The 27,766-nt window shown below is 40.9% G+C and overlaps 1 long non-coding RNA gene across 1 annotated transcript in view; it reads left to right on the top strand.

Moving 5' to 3' along the window:
- Nucleotides 1-11,858, top strand: part of LOC109287820 — a 13,602-nt gene extending 1,744 nt beyond the window's left edge. Inside the window, exons 2-4 of the long non-coding RNA XR_002094964.1 lie at nt 4,467-4,470; nt 6,124-6,134; nt 11,762-11,858. This is a non-coding gene — a long non-coding RNA (uncharacterized LOC109287820). The remainder of the gene's footprint in view (nt 1-4,466; nt 4,471-6,123; nt 6,135-11,761) is intronic.
- The last annotated feature ends 15,908 nt before the right edge of the window (nt 11,859-27,766 follow it).

Raw genomic sequence — 27,766 nt, forward strand, 5'->3', positions numbered from 1 at the left:
TTCAAAAAGTATGTGGAGAAGCTTGAGAGAGTCCAGAGAAGAGCCACATGCATGTTCAGAGGTCAGGAAAACAGACCTTACAACAACAGGCTGAGAGCCATGGGACTCTTTAGCCTGGAAAAATGCAGGCTCAGGTGTGATCTGATGGCCACCTTTAAGTTTATCAGGGGTGACCACCAGTATCTGGGGGAACATTTGTTCACCAGAGCGCCCCAAGGGATGACGAGGTCGAACGGTTATAAACTACTGCAAGACTGGACATCAGGAAGAATTTCTTTACTGTCCGAGTCCCCAAGGTCTGGAACAGCCTGCCATCGGAGGTGGTTCAAGCACCTGCATTGAACACCTTCAAAAGTAAACTGGATGCTTATCTTGCTGGGATCCTATGACCCCAGCTGACTTCCTGTCCTTTGGGCGGGGGGGGCTGGACTCCATGATCTTCTGAGGTCCCTTCCAGCCCTAATGTCCATGAAATCTGTGAACAAAACAGTCAAAATAGTTCAACAGAATTGTGGCAGTAGTCCCATAGTCACTGTAGTTAAATGTACATTTCTTATTCAGATTCATAAAACTAAATCTGTCTTTGAGTGTCTTGACAGTGCCTCCAGTGCTTCACTGTCAGCCATGTCTATACCTGTGTTAATATTACCATATCTGAGTTATTTTTATTTTTTTTAGCTAGAGCTATAGGCAGTCTTTAGGGCTGTGAAACAGCAGACAGACACTACTAAGAAGACCTAACAAACAGTAACATTTCAGAAAAAAGGCTGGTTTGAATAATGGAACATCAAAACCATTAAAACCATTAAAAAGGACACCTGCAGATGCCTGAATCAGGGAGATAAGAACAAGCTATGAAGTATAGTGATTCTGCCTCCCCTCCCAGCAGTTGGTTTTAAAGGTGGAGCAGGAATTAAAGTGGGGTGCTACTGCAGGAGACCCTAACAGTAGTGAGATGGTTCATCAGCCAGCAAGAGGCTGCCAGTTGTAACCTCTGGCATATTTTAAGCTACTGGACAATTAGTTCTGGCTGAGCTGCCTGTTAGGGCCCCAGATACTTCTCCTCATCCAGCAGCTGTTTTAAAATAAAGTAGCCAAAACTGTATAATGCTAGGGAAGCCATCAGGCTTGGTATTATATAAGCTAATTCTCACTTCTCTGACTACTTGTATGACATGCTTTGTCCTTAGACTCTAAATGGGGATAAGTAATAGCATCACACCTGTCTTGTTCACTGGGATGCCATAACACTTTTCCATGTTCTTTCACTGAAACCTTTTTTTTGTGAATTTCAACAATATATTCCCTTAAAACTCACAGCACAGTTATCTTTGCCTACCAATAGGTGCCTGTGTAATTCATGTTTTTCTTTACGCTGTTGATTTTCTAAAAATTCTTTATCCTGTTGATTTCCTAACATTATCTTTTACAATATACATGCCATAACAAAAGAAATCATTTTGCAATATTATGTCCACCTCTAAAAAATTGCTAATAGATGATACTCTGAACTATCCTCTTAATTCCGTCTGCACTAAACCAATGCCCATTCATTCAGTTGTCGGTTAAATCTTAGCTGTCTTTTAAATCTCAGTCTGACTGTGCATTAACCTAATTATGGTGCATTGAAAGTGGAAGAAGATTCTGGGGGAAAAATAAACTTCACTAATGGGCAAGAGTAACAGAATAGATAACTGGAAAAAGTAACAAATTAGCTTTTGTTATAATAATTTTCTTGGGCGTGCTCATTAAATGCTCTCAGTGGAACCACTATGAGATATAAGTTGTTATTATTTAATATGGCTCTCACAAATTCTCAAATGCAGTTTCTGAAGGCAACCTACTTTGGAGGCAAGCAGGTGTTCTATTATGCTAAAATGTAATTTCAGTGGAAATCTGGCGCCTAGGCCATTCTACTATTCTCATTAACTGGTTTGAGCTTTGGGAGGGGAGGGGGTCTGTTCTTTCCTTTTTTTTGGTGTTGTTTTTTGTTGTTGTTGTTGTTTTTTTGGTAATAAGGTGCACCTGATCACTATTTTACAAAAGCAAAACAAAAAAAGCTAAAAATATGCTAAATAAAATTAAGGCGTTGTGGGGTCCCCAACAGCTTTTAGTTCATATTAAAAATTGATTGCCAATCAACGTTTTCCTTTTAATAAAGGTAAAATAGATTTTATAAAGTAGCATACTTGGGAAGATAGTGTGCAGGGAAACGTTGTCTGCTGCGTACAGAAGTTCAGGGATGTCAGAGGGATGTTAGATCACGGTAAAAATGGCTACTCCATCTAACTTAGCTGTTCCAAGTGTGGACTTAACACTATTAGGTGGATCTACATGTGAACTACAGAAGTTCAGGACACTTAAATCAGTCTAAAATGGCCAAACTAATCTAAGTTAAGTGTACCTCTGAGCTACTCTTACTTAACTTGGGTCTAGCAAAACCAATCAAGCTAGATTTCTGTACACTTTCCAGTGAAGCCCTGGAGCTGGGAAAGCCCAGCCACTGGCCTCAGCCCTGGGGCTGTGCTTTTCCTACCCCGTCTCTGGCACTGGGCTATTTTTGGCTCCCTAAATGCTTCCCACACTCAGACACCCCCATCCTGTAAGCTACACCCAGTGTTGATTTTATCAGTGTTCATCAATGCTGGGAACTAAGGAAGCTGGGTTAGTGGGAAGGGAAGAAGAAATGGGGGGAATGTTTGCTGGGGGGGTTGAGGGTGGTGGGGTGAGGGGGCTAAAATTAGCTCCTGGACCCTGGGGGTAAGGGTCCACACAAAGAGACCAACCAGCAATAGCCATAGATGAAGAGTCATCAGGAGTCATCAGGAGGGAAGAAGAAAAAAAAGCAGAGACTTGAGAGAAACAAAGAATGCTTCCTCTCTGTTCCTCCTCCCTCTCGTCCCCAAGAGGGAGCCCTGTCCCCATGCCCTGGGAATGGTTCCCAAGGCCACCATCGACAGAGGATACACCACCAGTCCATCTCATCCACCCCACTGGAGGGGGTGGGCTTCAGCATCCCACCTCTAAGCTGCTGACATCTGGCAACTAAAGACAGCCTCATAGTGAATACTGCATCCTGGCCAGATATTCTTTGATGATAGCCCTAGGATTTGGTAGCTATATAGAATTGTTGGATTGTTTGTATTGCTCCTTTTCTAGCTGGCTAGCCCTGCACTGAAGCACCCTTGTGCCCCAACCAACCCCTCTGCAGCACATTGAGCCAGGTTGGAGCAGTCCCAGGCTGGCAGGCTGGCTCCCTAGGTGCCCTGCCAGTTGGGGATTCTCCAACCCAGCTGAACTTGCTGCGGTCCCACCTCCATGTGTAAACATGATATGCATTGGATTTCATTGTGTTGCATCAATATGCATGTGTAGATACACCCTATTTAAACATGAGATATTAGTAGGTATAGTTTACGTTAGTGTACTACAGTAGTCTATGATATATCCATTCAGAAGGCAGAACTGATGCACAGTGCAGGAACATGCTTATTTAATTGGGTAGCCCATTGTTGTACAACCCTTTACTGCTACTGAGAACTGTTACATCCAGGACCATAAAGCAGGCAAAACCAGGACAGGAATGGCATCTGCTTTATTCCAAAACAACACAAGATGTGACTACTGAATCCAATGAAAACTGAATTGGGAATATATATAGGCAGAAAGCAATTAACCAGAATCCCCCAAGTTCACGAAGTGATCAGTCTAAGAAAACCACTAAAACTTCTATTCAAAACTTTAAATTATCATATGATAGAAAAGAAGGGTTTGTGATTTTGATTTGATTTGATTTGATTTGATGGAGAAAGATTTGTACAGGGAAAGAGATGGTAGAGAGGGCAAATGAGTTAAATTTTAGGTGCCAGTCTAATTCATAGTCACTTGGTGAAGTTTCACCATATTGCAGATCTCTTGCTGTCTATTCAAAAACATTGCATATTTAACACATTGTTTCATTAGATTGTCTTTTAGATTTTTTTTCCTGCTTATTTGTGCTTTGTTTGAATTTTCCATTTAAAAAACACAATCAGTATGATTCCATTGTAAAGAGAGATTTTCCCATGTCAACCACAATGCTAATGGCTTATTAAATGCATATAATCAGGTTTACTGAAGAGAGAACTCTGGACCTAGTAGTAGTTTAAGTGTCGCTGACATAAAAAGAAGCCTTGTATTTGAAATAAAGTACTCTTTCATCAGCCCCCACCATGTGGAATATTTGCTTTTTTGTATTCAAAGTTTAGCTGCTGCCTTTCCACATCCTGATTTGTGTTTGATTCTTGCTGGAATTTACAAGCTATGTGCATTTGTGCTTGGCTAGTATAAACCCTTAGGATGCCTAAGCAGGGAGGCTGCTTTGATGCACTGTAATTCCAGGGGATTAATCGAGTCTGCTGGAGTGTGGCAATTACCACACTACAGCAGCCTCCTGCATCTCATGTATCAGCATCCCTTCACTTCAGAATGGTGGCAGGGGTGATTTATCTAATACTCATTCACCCCCACCACCATTTTGAAGCACAGGGACACTGATACAAGAGACACTCTGGATGCTTTCATTAGAACAGCTTTAATTAAAGCACCCTTCTTCCCCCTACAGCATGTGTATAAATGCCCTTAATGTTTCTATGGTTCTTGGATTGTCAAAGTATTACACAAGACATCAGTTACTTCAAAGAGAGGTCTGTATCAGCAACTCAGGATAGTCTTCAATTTAATATTGATTTATATGCTGCTATACTGCTGTATGAAATCTTGGCTTTTGGACTAGAAGTAAAATGAGGCTGATATCCACTCTTAAGTGCCTTTAAGAGCAACTGAATTAACTTTAGGAAACTGAACCTAAAAGACAATGGAGCAAGTACAGCCTCTACACACACTTTGCCAACTTGTGAAGGAGTGATGCCTCCCTAGGACATTTCTTCCCACCCTTCAAGCATATTCCACATGGGGCAGTGCAGCTCTGTGTCTCAGCAAGTAGCTAAATGTTATGATTCCTCCCACACTTTGTGATAATTATGACATGCAGGGAAAAAAAAAATTCCTGAAACAGAATGAAAGCTTAGATCTGCAAATATGGTACAGGATTCTGAAAATGGATTATAATTGTAATGTTACGATCCATGGTTATGTAGTAAATTTGTGCTCATGCTCATTTCCATAAAAAAGAAAATTCTACCTTAGTATTTAAGTCCTAGGTGGCATTCTTTCTTACCCTACATAAGGGTGAATCTGTTTTTTGCCAAATACATCTTTAGCAGAGACTAAAATTTGGAGAAAGTAACTATTTGCAAGTATTCACATATTAAAAATCAATATAATATTTTCCAGTTGAACATGGGAGCAAAAGTCGTCACCTATGCAGTGAAGACAACATTTTTAATGGGGAAGAGCAAAATTCAGGATCTTGATGACTTACCCCTGGCATATGTGATAATTAGTTTTCACAACAAAATTCGGAGAAACTAGGTCTATAGTAGACATTAAATTGTCTGCTCAGATGGGTAGCTTTTTCTGAACCGTGACACATAAAGATTGGTTCATGATTTGTGGCAAAAAAACCCTTACATCTCTTACCTCTAGTATAATTATGGATATTCTCATTTTATGTGTGCATTATATATCACTTCCAACTCTTTCAAATTTTACTAAGTTATTGAATTCATTACAACCTGTGGAACTCACAGCCAAATAATATTAATGGTATCCTTTGTGTGTATTTAGACATGAATACCTTTTATGAGTTTTAAAAATGGTACCTTCCCATTGACTTTAATTTTCTTCTAAGATTTTAATTACAAGGTTAAGAATTTGAGACTACAGGCAAGAGAATAGAAATTGCCCCTTGAGATATGGGTTAGGCATATAGCCAAGACTGTAGGAAGAAGAGTACATTACTATTGCCTTTTGATGTACCTTTCATAGAAACTGTTGCTGTCATAGTTTATTGAAATAGCTCACTAAATGGGGGAAATACACATGTTTCTTCACATGTTTTTTTCCATGAAAAAGTGTTTGCCTGGGGTTTTTTTTCTCTAAGTTTAATGATAATGATAATTTATTTTAACAGACATAGGGGATACAGTAGTTTGCTATGGAGTTTGGATTTTAATTTACCAGAGACTACTGCAGTTGATCTTGATAGAGAAGTGCTTTTTCTCACAGAGATAAATTGTGCATTCAATTAGCTTTTCTTAAGATGGACTGTAACAAGTTGAGTACTCATGAGACCATGACATACCAAAATGTGTTATTTACTTTACCTTGTGGTAGCTCATTGAATCCTTCTCATTGTTGTGTGGTATTAAATTTGCATTGGCATACTCATAAGAATGTGTTTGTGTATGTGAGCATGCAAACGTGTGCATGTCTGTTTCCGTGTTGAATGGATTGTTTTTAATAGACTTCAGCAAAAGATATTTGTAGCCACTTAGGAAATTTACATCTGTCAACTTGCAGTACTGCCAGATGTAACAAGAGAATCATATGATTTAAAGACACTAGACTAGTAAAGGGGGAAAAAATACCCAGTATTTTCTGTGTTGTGACAGGTCTCTTGAGTGATTTTTATTATGTATATTTGCTCTGAAAAGCAGGAAAGAGTATATATTTTTCACTTGTTCATGTTATATAATTAGCAGTGTGGGGAAAAAAATGCCATTTTCCACTACAGATTTACATGTCAAAACTAATCATTTGCTCACTAACTTTCTACTACCTGAGTTCTCCAAATTTCAATGGGTTTTTTTGTTCTGTTTTTGTTTTCATATTGGTGAGATTGTAGGATAATACAAAGAAATGAAACTTCTGCTGAAGTAACATAAAGCAAGCTGTAGAATACAAATGCAATGGATCATCTGTCACCTGAAGTATTACAGAAGTAGAAAATCATGGATAATGAAGGCCAGTAATGCATTGTCATGCCATTCATTTTACATATGATGGAAACTGCCCAATTTGACAGTTTAGACAAATATATATGTATATGTATTGCATTTCTTTGCTATCCTCTCCTACACTAAGACAGAATGGATTTTTATCTCCCTCTAGTGATAGTTCTACATTAGAAGTTAATGAGTCCACAACAGATCTTAATTTGGGGACTGACTTAGTCTATCCTAAGCTGTAACCATGAATTTTGCTCAGAAGGTACAGGTTTAAAGGAAATTTCAGACCAAAGCAAAGTAGCTTACACCAGTGTGAAAATGACATGCAACTGAGAACTGAGGATCCTTAATGAATTAATAATGTTGAAATGACGTTTTTGCTATGATGGTCTAGGAAATATGTGAAAGGCAACAATTCTTGTGGACCATGTCTTTTATTGGACCAACTGTATGGATGGGATAGACTCAAACACATTTTCAGAAACTATAATACCCTTCCTCAGGTCTCTGGGAGAGAAACAGACAGAGCAGAGCAAAGCAGGAGATGGAAAAAAAATAAAAACAGAATATATGAAAAATTACCAGGTAGCCAACAGACAAGAGAGATGAAGTAAAAACCTGATAATGTAAGAGCAAGATTGTTCGGAGGGGGGTCATCACCTGTGATGTGCAGAGATTACTGACAAACAACTAGATTATAAAGAATCATGAAGTCGCTGTATTTATTAAGTCCCTGGTAGTTACTGTCCAGTAGGCTAATTGCCTATGCTTATGCTCACTTTTCAAAGGTGTTTAGTAGATTTACTTTCAGAACTATGAGGTCAGGCAGGAACCAATTTTTTTTCTGTGAAAAATGTTCTCCTGCCAGTGTTCAAGTGTCTCTGTGTACGTGAAACAAGAGGCATGTGTACACAACACTTTAAATGGTCTAAATGCTTTTGCACCACTTCAGTGGTGTCGGTGTTTGCATGCTTTGGCGGCATATTGAGCATTAATATCAGCCGCTGTAGGAAATTCAGCAGTGTAATGTGCCTTAAATGACGGGGCACAGCAAACTAAAATTCCTTGAAAGAGCTTTAGTTTGCTGCCCCTATAGCTGTGGAGCAAAGCACCAGGCTCCGAGCAGCTCCATGGCTCTGGAGAAAGCCCTGCAGGCAGCCTGACAGCAGCCCAGGAAAGCAGGCTCTGCACGGAAAAAGCAGCGCACCTGATCTTCCCCCCTCACTTGGAGCCTGCTTGCCTGTCTGAGCTGCACAGGGGCCTGGTGCTTTCCTCCACAACTGCGGGCAGGTGCTGCCTGGGGGGTGCCACCAGTGCCATGGAGGGAAGAAGCAGCTCCACCCACAACTCAGGGACTGCTCTAACCACTGGCAGCTTGCCCTCCCTTCCCTGCCGAAGCGGGTAAGCCAGCGTGGTGTGTGCACAAGATGGGGGGGGGGTAATCGGCCCTAAATTAATTAATATTGGAGGGATGGGAGCCCCTTGTGAGGGCACAATGCCTGCCAAGTTTCATAGATGCAGAGGTTTCTCAGAAACTGCACCTCAAATTGCAAAAAGCAAAACTTGTGACACTTGCCGGTAGTGGCAGCCTCCTGTCACCTGGCATGCAGATCAGGGGCCTGAACCCTGGGATGGCTGTGGGGCTGTGTCAGACTCCTCCCAGGGGTGTGGGCCCCCAGATCTGGGCTGGATGACAGAAGGCTGCCGCTGCCACCTGGGACTGGCCCTGGGTGAGGGCTGCACCCAGTGCTGATCCCAGGCACCAGCAGCAGCCTCCTATCATCCAGCCCAGGAGGCAGAGGCAGGGGAGAGCCAGGGCTGTGCTCTGAGCAGCTCTGCAGCCCCATGGAGCTCAGCCTGGCAGTGGGAGGCAGAGTGCAGCCCTGGCTCTCCACATCTCCCGCCACCAGGCTGAGCTCCATGGGGCTTCAGAGCCACTCGGATTGCAGCCCAGTGGTGGGAGGTAGGGAGAGCCAGGGTTGCACTCCGATTGGCTCTGCAAGACTCACGGAGCTCAGCCCGGTAGCAGGAGACAGGCAGAGGCAGGGCTGTGCTCCACCTCCCACCTCTGAGCTGAGCTCGGTGGGGCTGCAGAGCTGCTCAGAGCACAGCCCTGGATCTCCCCTGCCTCCCACCACTGGGCTGCTTCAAAACTTTGAAACATTTTGAGTGCCTTCATTTCATTTTGAAGCTGTTTCAAAGCTTTTTGTTTTGTTTCGATTTAGTTTTTTTACCTCGAAATGTGTTGAAATGAAACACTTGGTGAAATTTTGTGCAGCCCTAATATTCACCCTTTGGTTCTTAGACCAGATTCTGTCATTTTTAAACCAGTCTGTGTGTGCCAAACTTCTTTTCTGTTACAGATATAGACTGGTTTCTGATCATTTATACTGGTAAAAGTGTAAGGTCTGTACCTGACCCTGGGTTCCATCTTGTTACCAGACTTAATATTAGACTTTATGTAGTGGCACTAAATTTATGAATGCTTGAACAATAATCCATTCCCTGAAGTGTGTTTACTGAGCACAGAAATTTGCAATTTCAAGTCTGTGAAAAAAAACAGCAGAAAAAACTTTGCCTCCGTTAAGACACCATAAAATAAGATGCAGCAACAATACACAGCACACAGTTTAGATACAACAGCAACCTTGCATTATTCCTATTTAGTCCTGAAATCAGAGTCTGTAGCTAGTTCAGAAATTTCTCTGGGGGACTGCAAGCCAGGTCTTCTTAGCCAGTAAGGATGGTCTGTCACAGGCCAGCTGGGCACTGTGAGTGTATCAATTTTATCACAGGCCAACTGGGCTGTTTGATTCAGTTTTGGATTGAGGAGGGAAAGTTGGGAGCGAAGTGAAGGCAAATTTATTATAGCCTACACACACACAACACTTAACAGAAAGATAAATGCAATAAGCAGATAATGCAGTATTAAAGAGCTAATAGTAAATAATAACAACAGATAATAACAACAGAAAGATCAATTCTGTCGCAGGCCAACTGGGCACTGTGAAGGTGCTAGCCACTCGGCTGTTCAAAACAACAGATAGACAGACAGGGGTTGGCAACTTATCGATAGTTCTTCAATGCCAGGTACGTGTCAAGTGATTCCAGCAAAGTCAAGTGTCCCCGATCGAGGCTGTCAGAGGGATACCAGGGTGGGTCCTTTGATCAGGATCCGATCCTCACTTAAACCAGGAGTCTGGGGTCCGGGCGTGGGACAGAAATGACCGTTCTGTTCCCTCCTTCCTGCTGGTTACCTGATGCACATGCTTTTTATACCTAGTCTTATGTTAATCTGTTGGCCTCAGAGCCACTTATAATGTTGCCCTATAGCTGTTATCCTATGAGATTGAAAGGTGTTAAAATTATCATAAAAGGTAAACCCAGACTAGGGTTTATCCAATAAGCAAATTATGATTCAGCACCTTTAGGTTAGAAATTGACATTGCTCCGCCTAAGTTCCAACCCCTTTTAGGCTTCATTTGTATATGCTTTCGTGGGATATGTTTTCTTGGAATGTGTTGGGTGTGCCAGGCAGTTAGATCCAGTTTTATCATCAAGGCTGAACCCTGAGCAAAAAACCGTTAGGTCTCCTAACCTTACAGCTACAGCTTTGCCTATGGGGCCCAGTTAGTTCCATGAACAGTTAATTTTATCATTTTGGTTAAACTTATGACAGACAAGTTACATTTTCAGTTTACAAACTTACAAGCTTTATATTAATTAATATTCCCTGTTTAGGCAAAATACTAAATGCCTCCAAGAATCCTATGTCTGTCATGACTCTCATGCATTCAGCATTACTGTCTTTCCTTTTCTCATGTATTCCAGTCTCTCACCACTTACAGGTTCTACTTTGAAATGTAAATGTAGCTCCCTGCTTTCTTTAAGTAGTCTGGCCCCTTCCCTGACACCTCAGGTCACACATGCATGCATGTAGCTTCAGAATTAGATAAAGGGCCAGAGACTGTTATGACTGTGCCAGGTCTTCATCAACAATCCTTGAGGGAGTGGGGGCACAGAGGGGAGAGGGGATCTGTGCATCCTGGGATGCTGAAGGACTTCAATTTGCTTGTTGTATCTCTGTGGAGCAGACTGAAGTTATCCTAGCACAAACTAAGTAGCACATCCCAGAGTTAACTCTTGCCTAAAGTGGTGTAATTTTGAGACATTCAGAGAACACTCAGCACAAGTGCCCATAGTACGGTCTAAGCATAGTATGTAACCTCACTCTCAGAATTACAGGTAGCTCATTATCTCATAATATAACTGTCCTTCTGAAAAGGGTGGAGGAAGCTCTGCCTATTACTTTTGGTTTTTTGCCCCACTTTTCCGTTGCTGTGCTTTGTTTTTACCAGTTTGTTTTCTTAAGGACTTGATACCGTGATGAATAATACAACTTCGTTATACATACTTTTTGAGACATTAAGATGTTGAGTGTAATTAACATAAGAATTGGCTTTCTTGGGCTGAAGTGATAGCATGAAGTATATGCCTGATTTTTATACCTTCTAAGGTCAATGCAGTGATAGTTATATGCCCCTCTTCAACCACACCCTGATCTCCGGTCTCCAGTAAGTTTGACAGTGGCCCTTGGGGAACAGACCTAAAATGGCCTCAGAGTCCTTCTGGGTTTGCAGCTTACATGCAGGAGTTGAGGGGGGAGGGCATGGTAAAAGCAGTCATCCCTGAGGCAAGCCTCTTCAGTAGTCTAGCAACTCCCAAGTCCCTTTATAGAGCTAGGTTTTAGTCTTACTGGACACATCAACATGAGGTGTTACGGTGCAGCAGCTCATTGCTACAGCACCATAGTGTCACTAGGCACGAACTGTGGTCACAATGCTACTGCATAGTAATAAGCTATTGTGTAGTAGCTCATTGCTACTGTGTAGTAGTGTCTAAAAATACCTGTGCAGTGATGGAACTTAACAGTAAAACTAGTCACTGCGCAGTCATTTACTACTTGGTTAAGTACTGCAGTATGTGAGCCGTGGCAGCACAGTCCCAGCTGGCAAGGAGTCCAAGGGGTCAGCCTGCCAGCCCTGAGCTTCTCCATCCGCTCGCCAGCTCAGTGTGCTTTGGAGGGGATGGCTGGGCTATGAGGGTGCTTCAGTGTGGGGTTACCTGGCGGGCACCCCCGCCCTGGAGCACCCTTGTGCCCCAGCTAGCTCTAGTCACCGCCTACATGCGCACGACAGCAGAGTAAATAACTCCAGAAGAGAAGAGTACTTGTGTTGGGCAATACTATCCTACAGCAGAATTAATTAGTTTACCCTTGCCTAATAGCACCACTCATATAGACGATGATGTTTTACTATGGAGCTAAATAGGCAACTCCTCAGTGTCTCATGTAGATGCAACCCCTGTGTCTCAGTTCTCCTTCTGTAAAACAGCAATACTTCTCTAGCTCACAAGGGTACTGTGAGAATAAATATTAATGTCTGTGAGATACTACATATAAGATACCTAGATGATGGGTTCCACCTAGGTGCTTAGATAGAAATAGAACTCAGTCCCACGGCCCTTGCTCATATGAGTAATATAACTGATGTCAATGTGCTTAATGATTAACCCCACCATACAAACCCTTATTCAAGTGTGTGTTCCAATAGATACTAAAGAGATTGTTGGCGTACTTAAGGATTTTACATGAGTAAAAGTTTTTTGGTTCACTCCACATGAACAAGGACTTAGATTGAATTCAAAATATAGTATCAAGCTGAACTGTCCCCTCCTAGAATGTAAAAGAGTTTGAGAAAGCTTGAACTTGAGCAAAGAAGTAGAGGAGAAATGTGTAATGATGCCTATAGGCTAACCATCAGTAGTGGGAAAAAATCTGTGCTTCTGTAAATCAAGTCCCCAGATACAGATAGGTATCATCATGGGTCAGCTTAGATGAGTCATCGATTCTGAAATGTCTAGACTCTTCTTTACTGCATACAATACATAAGCAAACTATAAAGTAAAATATATAAGGAAGTACGTGTGAAGTTTAAGAACCAGAGGCCTACTTCACCACTCCAGTGTTCTGCTGCTTTAACTCCAATGAAATACATGGAGTTATTTGAGTATAAAATTGAAGCAAGCACTATATTGCTTCAGTGTATGGTTAATCATTCCTATAGTTCTTATGCCAGTCAACATATCTATTTTGCTAAAAAATGTAAAAGGTATAATTTACCATTTAGCCTAGCAAAACAATATGTACATGAAATTCAATACTTTTTGAAGAAAATTCATGAAATTATTTTATTTAATAGTACACTGGTGCGTCATTTCAAACAATCCAACAAAATTTGTTTCACATGCATAAAATATAATTTTATTTTTTACAGGAAAAGTATAAAGATAATATATCAGTTCCTGACTTGCATTCTTTAATATTTGAGCACTCAATTAAGGGTAGAAAATTTATTTCTTTTGTTGTTCTGTGCCAAGTATGTTTTCCCCCAGAATGTAGACATAGCATCTGCACCCATTATTTGCTGTCTGCATACCAACTGATGCTGCAGAGTAAAACTGCAAATGACAACTGGCAGACTTATTCATGTAAAGAACTTGTATCATATGTGATTCTAATAATGGACTCGCCAAGTATGTTGCCCATTTTTATATTTAATGAAGCTGAAAAAAATCTGCTTCTCTTAAAAAACAAAGAGTCTAGTTTATTTGCTTTCATTAGCACACTGGCAGTTATACAACTTCGAACTATTCTGTACTATTTGAGGGAAAATAGGAAAAAATAATTTTCAAGCCAAATTTTAAAGGATTGAAATGAACTTAGAGCTATTGCAAGACTTTCAAAAATACTAAAAACATAATTATGGCTGGTGAATTATTCTATAGTCAGCCATATATTCAAAGGAGCCTAAATATGGAACTATAAGTCTAGCTTAATCTGCATTTTGAAAATGCTAAACTTCAAAGACGTGTTTGCATCAGCCTTTATTATGGAGGGAAATGGAGATACGCCTTTGTCAAAATTGCTTTTAGAGAATAAAATAATGAAAATACAGTCTTGGAGATCAAGGTGTCAGAAGAAGGAATTTGGGCTGGGATATATTAGTCATTTAAATTATATTAAGTCCTCAGAAATGAAGGGTATTTTCTCAAGTGTTCTATGGATACTTAAGAAGGATTTGCCTGAGTCCTGACAAAGCCATGTGCTTGTTAAAATCTGGAGGACCTAGAGGGTAGAGGATGCTTTATTTTTGTTTAAGATGTGGAGTAGGAGTAAGCCCAGAAGTTATAAACTAATGAGCCTTACTACAGTATCTGGAAAATTAGCTGAAAATAACTACAAGAGTTATAAAACACTAAGATGAGCATCTTATTATAGGGACAAACCAACACAGCTTCCAAAAGGAAAATTGCCTTTCCTACAAATTATAATTCCTTCAGGGAGTTAACAAAATAGTGGATAACTGAAAAGTGATAGATATAATTTATTTAGAGTTTTAAAAATCACCAGAGGCTATTAAGGAAACTAAGAGTAATCACAGGGTGAGACATAATGGACTTTTATGTACTAGAAACTGATTGAGAGGGAGAAAACAAAGAGTAGAAATAAATGAGTTTAGCAAATTAAAAGTTGGTCTGGAAACATACCTTTTATTTATTTTAATATGTAACAGACTTTTTTATGGCTCAAGGCAAAATGTAATCATAAATACAGATAGACTTGAGATAAAAGATCACCTAAAAAACCTTCCCACCCACCAGAATAAACTATTTCTACTTCCTTTGCCTAAACCCTACATTCATCATTTTCTTCCCTCAGCAGATAAAAGCTTTTGTTACTTCATAGGCACCTGGCATTATAAAGGGCTAGAGGTTATCTGCTTCTTTCTGAAAAATGAGTCTTTAGTGTATTTGCTTTCATTGCCAGTCTGGCAGCTGTTGCAATTGTAAATTTGTTTTATAACATAAACCTATAATTCTCAGCAATCACAAGTATTGTGGAAAAGGTCTTTGTATGGTTGATCACCTTAGTCCGTCCTTTTGCCAACACAGATTTAATCTCTACAGACTTTTTGAGGTCCATGTCTAGGGAGGATTTAAATGACTTAAGTAATGAAGCTTTCCATCTGTAGAGAAAATATTCTGCTATTTAATAGGGTAAACGATTTGGCTTTTTTATGAAATTGCTTCTGATTTAAACTTCACCTATTGCCAAGAGTCGACTTATATAATTTTAGTCCTTGAAACAATGATCCATTTCAGTGGTGCTCAGCTTATCTGGCGTCAAATAAATGGCACAGGGTCAGTCTGCAGGCCAGATCTGATCACAACATGACCCTGTATTTCAAATTAAACTTTTACACTCTACCTGCCTAAGTCTGTGGACTTTCCTGTTCTTTTCACTTGGGCATGCTTTCCATTTTTTGAAGGATTGCTCCTTTGCCTTTTTGCCTTGAATGGCTTCCTTAACCCCTTAAACCATGAAGGAATTTTATTGGTCTGACTGGTACCCTTCATGACTTGCGGTATACACTTTTCCCGAGCCTTTAAAGTAGTATTTTTAAATAGTTTCCAAGTTGCCTGAAGTGTTTTAACTTCCGCAGCGTCTAACTTCCCCATCTTTTTGTAATTTCTTTCTCTGAAGCTGTACATTGGTGGGGTGGACTTGTTTGAGTTACTCCCTCTTGCGAGAATGTTGAATGTGTGTTACGGTCACTATTACAGACTGGCTCACCAACAGATACATCTTGAATCAGGTCCTGTGTGTTACTCAAGATTAGGTATAGAATTGCTTTTCCTCTGCTGAGTTACAAGGTGAGTTGTTCTAGAAAGCAGTCATTTATCACATCCAAAAATTTTACTTCCCCATCTTTCCCTAGTGAGGTATTTATCCAGTCTATGTGAGGCTAGCTGAAGGCTCCCATTATTATTGTTTGCCCCATGTTAACAGCATCTCTAATTTCCTTGAACATTTCGTAATCACCTTTATCTTCCTGATCAGGTGGTAAGTAGTGCAATCCTAGTAATATATTCTTTTTATTCAAGTACAGAATTTCTACCCACAGGGATTCTAAAATAGTTGTCTTTTTAGGTAAGATTTTTATGCTGTTACTGTCTATACTATCCTTAACATACAGTGCCTGCGTGTACTATTGTCATTCATATACACGCTCAGCAAGTTTGCAGGTGACACCAAGCTGGGGGAGTAGTAGATATGCTAGAAGGTAGGGTAGGGTTCAGAGATACCTAGACAAATTGGAGGACTGGACCAAAAGAAATCATGGGCCATGTCTACACTTGTGTGGACACTTGGTTCCCTGGGGACAACAAGCAGTGGTGCATCTTGTGCTGCCGCTAGTTGTCCCTAAGAAATACCTGTGCCACACACCCTCTGGCACATGGCAAGTTACCTCGGATGGAGTAGGAGAGGCTTGGGCCAGCACTGGGCTGGCCCCAGAAGCCTTACCTGAGATCCTGGGGGCTTCTCAGGGCTTCAGCAGTGGCAATCCAGCTCTATGGAGCTTGGCTGGCAGCTGGACTATGGCTCCAGCAAGCCCGGCTCTCGTTTTGAGGGGTGCATGCTGCCCCCACACGCGCCACTCTGCTTTTTTTTCCACATTTTTTTTTAACCCCATAAATATCTGTGGATCAAAAAAACCCTTCATGTTGCTCCCTTGCAATGTGGCGCCACAGACATGCATGCAGCCCCACATGCTGCACAGCTGTGCTTGTCTAGACATGGCCATTCGGTTCAAAAAGGACAAATACAAAGTCCTGCACTTAGGATGGAACAATCCCAGGCACCAGCACACACTGGGGACTGGCTAGCTAAGCAGGAGCTCTGCAGAAAAGGACCTGGGGGCTACTGTGGACAATAACCTGAATATGAGCCAACAGTGTGCCCTTTTTGCAAAGGAGATTAACAGCATTCTGGGCTGCATTAATAAAAACATTGCCAGCAGACTGAAGGAAGAGATTATTCCCCTCTTTTTGGCACTGGTAAGGTCACATCTGGAGTACTATGCCCAGTTTTGGGCCTCCACTGCAGAAAGGAGATGGACAAATCAAAGAAAGATCAGTAACGGGCAACAAAAATGATTAGGGGACTGGGGCATAGACTTCTGAGGAGAGGCTGAGGGAACCAGGCTTATTTAATTTGGAGAGAGAGGACTGAGGGAGGATTAAAAACCAGACTTCAGCTACCCGAAGGGTGGTTCTAAAGAGGATGGAGCTGGACTGTTCTCAGTGATGGTTGATGACAAAACAAGGAGAAAGGTTTTCAAGTTGCAGCAAGGGAGGTTTAGGTTAGATATTAGGAAAAAACTCTCTCACTAGGAGGGAAGTAAAACAGTGGAACAGGTTACCCAGAGAGGTTGTGGACTTTCTGACCTTGAAGGCTTTTAAGACCCAGCTAGACAAAGCCCTGGCTGGAATTATCTCGTTGGGGATGGTGCTGCTTTGAGCAGGGGGTTGAACCAGATGACCTCCTCAGGGCCTTTCCAACCTTAATTTTCTAGGATCCTATATACTTTGTAACATATTAGAACAGTATCCCATTGACTATTGTCTTTCCACCAAGTGTGAGATGTCTATTATGTCAAAGTCACTGTTTAATACCAGGCATTCTAGTTCACAAATCTCATTTTTAGGGTTCTGGTATTTGTGTAGAATCATTTATAAATTTTACCGTTGCTCAGCTTCCCGTTACTGCTCATGCTATTTGTAGCTCTGAATGTTCTGACTTGTGCTTACTATTATCTGTATTTATACTTCTTACTCTGCTATTATCCTCTTCAAGACAGTATAGAATCTGAATGATGTCTGACTTTGGGGTGCATGTACCTGACCTGTATGATATTCCATATCTATTGGTTTTCCTCCACTTTTTAGTTTTAAAAGTGCTTCATAACCTTTTTTCATTTGAATCTACTTTTGAAAAACCAAACAATGGTGTTTGAGAATGGTGATCAGTTTCCAAGGTTTGGTAAGCACATTATATAGATAAATCACTGGAAAGATTCAAACATAGCCTTGATTTATGTCTTCCAATTAAACTGTAGGTAAAAGGAGCCAGAATTCTGAATTAGACCCACACAATAATAATAGAGGGTTTCTTCTGCGGAACTCAAAGTTCTCCATAAATATTAATATATTAAGCAACCAGAAAAGAAACTAATTTCATGTTGTTATTCCTGTACACATACGTTAATGAAGTTATTGCTTACTTGTATCCAATATCTTTGTATATTAAGCAGATGTCATTCCATGACTCTAAGGTATCATCATACAAGCCTGCAATATGTTAGGTTCATTTCGAAAGGTGTGTGCAGCTCAAAATCTTGGCAAAAACTGATCTGAGTGGTTGAAACCACAAAGATAATTTAATTTCATCCATCTACCTTAACATAATGTCACTTACCTTCTGATGTTGTTGCAGAAGTGTGGGTCATAAGCCATGTCTACATGGCAAACTCACTTTAAAAAGCAACAGTGTTAATTAACATTGTTGAGTGACAGAGCCAGTTAACCTACCCCAATGCTAATTATCCCACCTGTGTAGTCAGCTATACTTTTTTCGGTTTAGCAAGCTGACCAATTGGAGAAGCACAGCTTAATTGAGGATGACATTACTGGGTGCTCTAAGTCCGATGTATTTTAGTGAAATTCTTGTTCTTTCTTGCTAACGAACTGCTCTACCTTCAGAAATAATATGGCCATGCAAAGAACCTTGTGGTGGGAAGACTCAAGCCTCCACATCAAGAAATGAAATGGAAATGCCAGGGGAGCCATGCCTGGGGGGGTAGGTGGAGAGGAAAACGTCACCCCATTCCCATGGCTTACTGGCAGGAATGTCAGAGATGCAGGCTGGAAAATCCCCGGCACCACAACCCCCATGCTTTTTTATCATGTGCTGGCTCCAGCTGGCGAGGCACATGCTGAAGCATATCATAAAGATGTACCCTGCCTCAGATGAAAGAAACCCCAGAGGAGAGAACATGAAAGAGGATAAGCCGGCTCCCATTTCAATGTGCCCCAGCAGGGGCGAATGGAGGTGGGAATGGCAGCCTCTGCCTATCAAGACTCAAAGGAGTCTTTCCACTTACCTGAGGTCTGACAGATGAGAGGCACAGACCCACTCCCTAGCCAGCTGAGCACTAAGAGTTTCTCATTGTCCTGTGGGAGGAAAGAAGACGCTGAACTGTGAGTTGTTTAAGGCAAGGAGAGAATATTCTCCAGAGACCCTCAAAGAAATGACATATTTTGACTCTATTGTTAACATGAGTAAAAGTGAAACCCCATCTTGGGGATAGGAGTTGGGGAAGATAGCATTGTAGCCCAATGGATGGAGTTAAAATTTGGCTAAGGGCTTGTGCTAAACACTCACCAAGCACATGGGGGCTGTGACATGGTACATTTCTAAACCAACTGCCTGATTAAGACCGATAACATCAGGTTGGTACAAGGATGGGGTGCAAGGGGAAGTGGAGCCCTAAGGAACACTGCTTGGCCAGCAGTTAATGGAGCTGTAGAACAGGAAACCTCCCTCTTCTTTCATACTATACATCAAAGCGTTGCAGGAAAGATGTGGGTTTGTGCCACTAATAGTTTGGTTTCTGGTCAAAGTATCAGGTCCTAAAGATCGCACCTCAAGATGTAAGCAACCAACTAGGGCAACACAATCTGTCTCTCTCTCTCTCTCTCTCTTTGTCTCTCTCTTTCTGGCAGGTTTCCAGTGGGTTTGCCAGCAGCCTGGCTTAATGGCTTGAGCCGGATGGCTCCAGCCAATTGGTGCAGGCATTTCTCTTCTCCACCAATCAGGAGAAGGCAGGAGGAAGACTTGCCCCACCCTGACTCAGGAGTGAGATGAAGAAGAGGAACTGAGGGGGAGCCCTCAGGCTTTCCCATTGGTCCATTTTCAGTCTGGAGGTGGAGCCTCCGGAAGGCATAAAAGCCCACGTACCCAGAACATGGGTGCTTTGAGAAGGGATGACAAAGAGGCTGCAGAAGAGTTGGTGGAGTTCACCAGCAGTGCAGAGCAGAAGAGGCCTGAAAATGCCTCAGCCTAATGGGAAGCAGTGAGAGGCTGCTCCCAGCCCCACTGTGAAGAGAGAGCCATGACATCGGTGCACAGCTTGGTGCATGGAGGGTTCAGAGAGCTGAAGGGACCCCACAGCTGCACAGGGCAGTGCAGGTACCCATCCCTATACATGGCAGGAGCCCTCAGTGGACAGAGCGGTGCACAGGGCCTGGAGTGAAAGGACCCCATGGCTGCACAAGACAGCGTGGGTCCCTGTCCCTGTAGGAGGTGGGAGCTCCTTTGGTGCACAGAGCGGTGCATGGGGCTTGGACAGAGCTGAAGAGACCCCACAGCTGCATGAGGCAGTGCAGGTCCCCATCCCTGCATGCAGTGAGAGCCCATTTGGTGCACAGAGCAGTGCACAGGGCCTGAAAGGGCTGCCAGGCCAGCTAACTGCACAATGTACTTCAAGCCTCCTTGCAGAAGTTGACAGCCGGACAGACAGACCATTTCAGTGAAGGGGAGGAAGCTCCACAGCCAACCCACAGAGAGAGAGACAAGTCACATCCACCAGAACTGCTGGGAGTCGTGAGTTACCTGGAAAGGGGATTGCAGTCCCAAGGAGGGGAGGAGGCAAGGATTTTCACAAAGAAGGAAGGGCCCTCCCCTGCTGATGATCAAAGGGAAGCTCCATGATGACAGGGGTGGCTGCGGTTGCAGGTCATCCTAGCCATGTGGCTTAGAGGAGGGAGATAGCATTTCTTATATTAATCTACTCTCCCCCAGTATCATTCATAATGTTGTATTATGAGATGAGTAACAGCTTCTTTATCTAGCCTGTTAGTGGGCCTACTAGTGCATCCCCTACTCAATACTTGCTTTCATTGTATTGGTTATCTTAATGTATTGAATCTTACTAATGTAATCCAACCTATATATGTTTAGACTATTGTTTCATCCTTATCAGGTTTTATCTGTTGAACTACAGTTTAACCTATCTTTTCCCATTGAGTGTTTCCTTGTAAATAGTCTCTCTCTGTATATGTACATGTTTTATACATTTTATTGACACTATACTGTAAAATTAAATCTGTAAATAGTTAAATATCATTGGGTGTCCCTGGTCCTTGCTCTGCTTTGTAGGAGAGGGAGGTGAGCTGGCCTGAAGCTAGGCAGCCACTTACCCTCGAGCTCACTCACACTCACACACATACACACACATATATATATATATGACAAGATACAACAGATATATTACTGTTATACCTACTCCTGTATGGTTCTTCTGCCTGTTGTATCTTGTCATAATATGGAGATGCAAGTTTGCTGTGTAGATTTGCTTTGTTTTTGTTTCAGTTTATTTATACAGGATTTAGCAGAGTGGGGCTTGAACTTTAATTGGGGCCCATCATTCCTATTAAAATGCAAGTAATTTTACTTATAATAACTATCCTATAACTATTATAACAGGTAGTAGGGTTGTAGTGTTGTAGCCATGATGATCCAGGAAATGTATGAGGCAAGGGTTTTTTTTGTGGTATCTTTTATTGAACCAACCATAGAACTGGGAGAGCCATTGAGCAAAATTGGGGGGTGCAAAGTCCCTTTCTTCAGGTCTGAGAAAGAAGACGACAGAAACTAAGCTAAATAACAGGAGAAAATGGTTTATATTTAACTTTGTGCAAATGAAACAAGGCACTTAAGTTATGGAGAAAGAATGTCAGTGAAGTGGGAGCAGCAAGAGATCATCTGGAGTAGTTTCAAACAAGGGAAATGTAGTTGAATGGCTAACTTAAATATTTAAAAGAAAAGATGGTTAAAAGGGGTCTATTCTAAGAAACACCTTTGTTAATTTCTTCACAAATAAATCTTAATAACAACAACAGCAGCAGCAACAACAACAACCCTTGTTATGATATGTTCTAAATATAATTTAATAGCAATGGACTAAATCCAAATATCCTGTGTATAGAGATGACCAGTTTGTTTTAAAAAGGTATTTTGCTACCTGTGCTTTTAAGTAATTCTTGTTGCTGTCATGGTGACATATATACAGGCATCCATCTGGATTAAGAACTAGCTGCAGAGTATGCTGTTTCCTTAGTGGCTTTGTTATGTAAGAAATCTGTTTTTATATAATTTGAACTCTTCAGCCTTTTTCTTGAAGAAGTTAAATGCCAGTATATTATTGGCCATCATTGAACAACTGTTTACTGGGATCTAACATAATATAGAAGCAGTTTAAGTTTCCCCAAAAAGGTTTCTGGAAAATGTTTTCTGGTGCTGAGTTCCTACTAAAATGACTGAAAGCAAACATAGCTCAGCAGCATTTAAGAATTATTTTCTTCATTAAATTCCTTTACTAAATTGGTCTATAATCTCAGTTTAAAAACTCCTACTAGAAGCTCAAGGCTCCTACTGGCTATGATATTATACAATGTTTAGCTTAAATTCATTAAATAGTTATGTGGAAAGGGGAACAAGCCATCTGTAATAAGCTAAAAATGCTGACACAGTACTCATAATAGGTTCTTTCCCAGAGGTTTTTATTGCAGTTATATAAGAAATCATTGACTTATGAAGTTCAAAGAAACTTTCAAAACAGATCTTTTTTGTTATATTTTAAGAGATATAGCAGGAGACCATTAAGGTATTGCTCATAATAATTAGAGTTGTGAAACCTTGGGAAATTATGCCTAGGGAGTAGGTATATTTATTATTAGTATTATTAGTATTTGCAAAAAAAATCTCACAGTGCCCTAAAATAGAAGAACTTACTTAAAATCTAGTGAAAGTTGGCTCTGAGTGTGTAAGCCATCTTAGCTAGGTGTCATTTTTTCAGGTAAGTACCCCATAAGAAAATTCAAAAAACCAAGGACATACACTTGTGTGGTGATTATCCATTTTAAAACCTTCCCTTCCCTATTGAACATTGGCTTGTGTGAATAGTTCAAAGGTGAATCAGCAGGGCTTCTTATATGGGTGAAGGTTTGTCAATGTGAGTGGTAGTTCAATTTACTGAATTGACATTAATTCTTGATTGGAGTAGAACATTTGCAGGTTTATTTCAATAGATGCCATATCAGGCGTACCCAGTACAGACAACCCCCACTTACTGCTCTTAATTGCTTCCTGAAAAACCAAGCATTAAGCAAAATGAGAGTTATGTGAAACTGAAAGCATTTGATGACCCAAGATGGTGACTGCAATTGTTTTTAATGACCCAAGATGGTGACCGTGAGCGTTATAATGAAACTCACTGACTGCTAAGTGAAATCAGGTATCAATTTAAAATGAGTGTTAGAGTGAAATAGTGCTAAGTGAAACAGCATTAAATGGGGGTAGACTGTATCAGCTTTGCCTAGAATTTGAATGACATCTTTGACTTGAGCTATTCTTCTTTATGTAATATTTATATTAAAGAAGGAAAGAAGACCAAACAAAATAAATCTCTTTGAAAACTAATTAAGAAAAGTGATTTGGCCTTTATACATGATTAGTAATGCCATGAAAGGGCAGCCATCTAGGCATGAGGGATATAGAGCTAGGAAATCCACAGTGTAGGTGCCCTGTGTCTGTAGACAAAGTAAATTGCATGCATATGGCCTCCCTGGTTTGACCTACAATGGCATAACATTACAAGTTGAAAAAAGACAGCATAGAAATACAAGAAAAATGCAAAAAAAAATGTCCCTGCCTTAGCTAACTTAGTGACAATAAGTACTTGCACAATCTTAATGCCAAAATCCTTCAAAAATAATACGAGCAATCTCCTGGTTAAAATATAGATAAAATACTGCAAATTTGATTCCTTGAGAAGTCTGCCGTACTCCAGGAGTAAGAAAGCTTTACTTTCACTTATCCAGATTTAGGCAGAGGTACCTTATAGATTAGCTCATTCAGAAAGGTATGAGCTTCAGTAGGCTACAGTCTGCTTCATCAGATGCATACAAAAGCTTGTCTTGCTAAATGAGTTAGTCTATAAGCTACCCTGTTGACATACCTTCTCCATATCTTCAGACTAATATGGCTAACTACCTCTCTCTACTCCAGGCTTAGTTCACCTGGCTGGCAGTCAGAAATATTCCTTTCATATGTAATATGGAAAGGTTGGACTGGCAATAAACATGAAGCCCAGAATGCCCATTTTAAATTGATGTTTGTGAGTACACCCCCACTCGAAGTGAACGCATGAAGCTGCGTTTAAATTTTTGACTTGCACACCAAAGGGAAATTTCCTGTACTTGAACTGCTTGAGACTTGGATATTGTTTCTGTTTTTGTGGACTCCCCTTGTCTAGAACAAAAGGCTTGAGCCTTTGGGCACTAACGTAATAATTAAAATAATTAATAAATGAAATGAGTGATAAATGGTAGCCTCACTATGAACAGAAGCTTTATTGTGGCCTTCAACAAGGAGAAACAATTGCATGGGTAGGTGTCTAATAATCAGAAGAGTGGTCTGTTTTGGCTGTTCTTTTTGGTAGCAGTTTCCATCTTTCTAAGGGCTCTGTCCCTTACTTGTTTGCTGTATGGTTATTAACAATGAAGTGACTGAAGTCTCTAACTTCCAAAAACGTATTGATGTTTTATTTTATAAAATTTCCTATTATCAACATTTGGTCTTTCACTATGCTCAGTAGCTCAAAAGTATGTGGCAATTTCAGCTGGGGAAAATGTGCATATTTTCATAACTCTTCTACTTCCATAGCCCAGTTTATCTGCAAGTATTTTTCTGCTGCATTATACTTACTGCCACAAAAAATTACAAAAAATTGCTCTCTTTAGTTTATAGTATCCTCTGATCCCAAATATTTGCTGCCTTAAATGCCAGTCAGTACTTTTAACCTCTTAATCATACATCTATTAATATTGGTCTTGAGCCAGTATTGCAATGCAGCTTGAATAAATGTATTGCAAGATAGATTCTCCCCACAGTCTATACAGCAGAATGCAGTTGACACCATGACCCTCAGATTTGCAAATTAGTTGATTTTGGCACAAAATCATGAAATACTTTAAAAAGTTATTGATTTCCCAAGAAAATACTAAAATGCCTAGCCATTAATGCCTATTTACACAATAATGACTAAGGCACAGCTAAGTCATTTCCTAGGGATTAATTAATTTTAAGATTTCTAAAAAGGTATCCAGTCTGGGACCCATGGATACACTTTAATAAGTAATAATAGGTTAATATTTCCACCCACCCCACTGGCACCATGTCAATGAATAAAACTCATTTTCTTCCATCTTTCTTTCCAAGTAAAGGCAGGAGGAATTGGACACACTTCATTGCAAAGTGTCCAGTTGCTCCCTTCCCTACTCAGAGAATACGATAGAAGAATAGGAGGGAATGAGGGAAAGGAGTGCATGTAGTTCTTCATTTCAAACTTACAAGCAGAAGCAACCAAGCTCACAGTGAACCAAACCCAACTTTATAGGATGTACATTAAATTTCACCCATAAGAAAACTAGAGAAGCAACTACTTTCCGGAGTTAACATTTTGAAGTAACCCAGCATTCTATGAACTTCCTTTGTAGTCTCCACAGATGAGTTACTCAGTACCTTTGCACTAATTCAGTGGTATCCAACCATGTCATCCAGCCAGTGGGACTCCCCAGGTGTCCAGAAATGTGGTGGTAGGTGAGTCAACACAGCACGAATTGCTTCCTGAACCACAACAGTTAATCCTGCCACCAAATTCATAGACCTCTGGGGAGCGCTATGGTCCAGATGACATAGTACAGATTGCACCAGATGTGGGTTCACACTGAGGCTAGATGCATGTGGGGTCATGATGGAGTGCAAGATTGCACCCAGCCTGCAGACCAGCCCCGCACCACCCATCTGGTGTGTGGGGCCAAAGAGGTTGTGCAGCACTGTACTAAGTCATTACAGAGGTTATAAACACAGAGGAAAGGGATTCTGGGGGGGTTGTTTTAAGATATTATATTGCACAAGGCAACAACATACCCATGCTACTTCTGCATACTTTAGCTCTAGATCTAGAACCAGCATAGCTGTGTTAACCTGATCCTAGATTACAGAAAAGCAGGATTTATCAGATGAGGCACAGTGGTGCACAAATACAGCTTTCCTGCTTCCAGTTCTGGACCTAACATATTCAGAACTAGCAAAGGTATCAGCACAACACTTACTGCTTTGTGCCATGTAGACACCAGTACACAAGCTAATCTTCCATACTGTTCATTTTAGAAGGCAACTGGCTTGGAGCAGAGCAGCCAGCTTGACAGACCTGCCACAAGGTGCAGTACGTTTTACATACTGGCATAATAGTATGCATTAGGTTTTAATTGTAAGAACCTTCATTTTAAAGTTTTAGACTTTATTCTTCCCTCTTGCTTGTTTTCTCCAATGCAGCTAATAGCCAGCTGGTTTCTTCTTCAGTCCCTGTAGTTACTGTTATATCATCTGTAAACAGATTTCCCACCAGTGTTGCTGTATTGCTGCCAGCACTGGGGCACTTCCATCTTCTTCTGCTGATATTACTGCCAGCTTCATTCCTGCTGAAAACCAAATAACATGCCATGTGCGTCATGTTCTCATTCCCTTCTCCACTGCCTACCACTGTAGTTTTCTAATCTCTTGTAAACCTCATCACATTCACTTTACAAAACACATTGGCCAGCTGTTGCCTTACTCTATGCCCATTATTTGGTCTTTAGTAAAAGAAAATAACTATTTGTAGTAGCAGAAGAAAAGCAACTGGGTTAACATAAATGCAGAGGTATAATGCATTTAGTGGTGATCAGGTGTGAATCATTATGCTCATCCCTGGGCAGAAGCACGAGAACTTTTTAGACTGAAGTTTGACAATGTACCACAATCCTGACATTCTTTTGTAGATGCCATTATTTTGTAGATGTAAAATTCTGCTGAAAGCTTGGGACAGTGATGATGGAAAAGCTAACCTGTTTGGCACTGCTTGTTCTCAGTCCTGCTAAGACTTACACACAGAGTCAATTTTTTTCAGAGCAAGGAAGACCATTGACTTCAGTGGAACACATTGTATTTTAACAGGTGCATAAATCATTGTGGGGTTGGAGCCATTGTTAGCACCAAAATTCCTGATCCTCTAATGTATTTCACATGAATCATCGTTTTCCCTGTCAATAACTGTATGTTCATAAGTAAAAATTCGAAGCACCTGGCTGTTAAACTTCAACTCCCCACCTCCACCCCCATTCATCAGATACTAGGAAAACTATATATATAAAAAGAAGTCTCAACTTGTTTCACTATCTCTTCAGTAATCCCTTTCCAACAGCTCATCACTGACTGTACATTTTAGAGAAAAGAGGAGTCCTTTTTCTCTTATGGTTATATATATTTGTGTCCCAATCCTTCAAAATCAGGGAAGTGCCTAGGCCTCAGCCAAGACCTTAGGCTACTGCTGGATCAGATAGATTACCAGTGCATGCCGAAGAGTATTGTTTGGAGGGGGTGGGGAGTGTAACTACAAGTGCTCTGACATTCAGTACAACAGCATACAAACTTATGGCATGTTGTCAGGCATGAGAGATTTAGAGCCATAGTAAGCAAGGGATACCACAGGGACCACATTATTTTTATGGCCAGGATAGAGGACACGGTGTGGCTCTGTTGTCTCACTGTGATCAGAAGAGGGGTGTCTGCAGTCCCTTGTAGACATGCCCAGCGCACATCTGCACCAATGCATGTTTACTTTAGGCAGAACATTGGGAATAAGCTTTGGACCGAGATGATAATCGTCATGATTTTTCATATAGTTTTTTAAAAAAATTGCCTTAAGCTCAGTACTGCAGCTTTCACACCAATCACCTACCTTTTCCTTAATGTACTCATTCTTAACTAAAGATCAGGATGTATTTTTAAGGAAAGGACTTTTGTTCTG

This window comes from Gavialis gangeticus, unplaced genomic scaffold (genome assembly GCF_001723915.1).
Source record: "Gavialis gangeticus isolate Ggan-Ray unplaced genomic scaffold, GavGan_comp1, whole genome shotgun sequence".
NCBI classification, from domain to species: domain Eukaryota; kingdom Metazoa; phylum Chordata; order Crocodylia; family Gavialidae; genus Gavialis; species Gavialis gangeticus.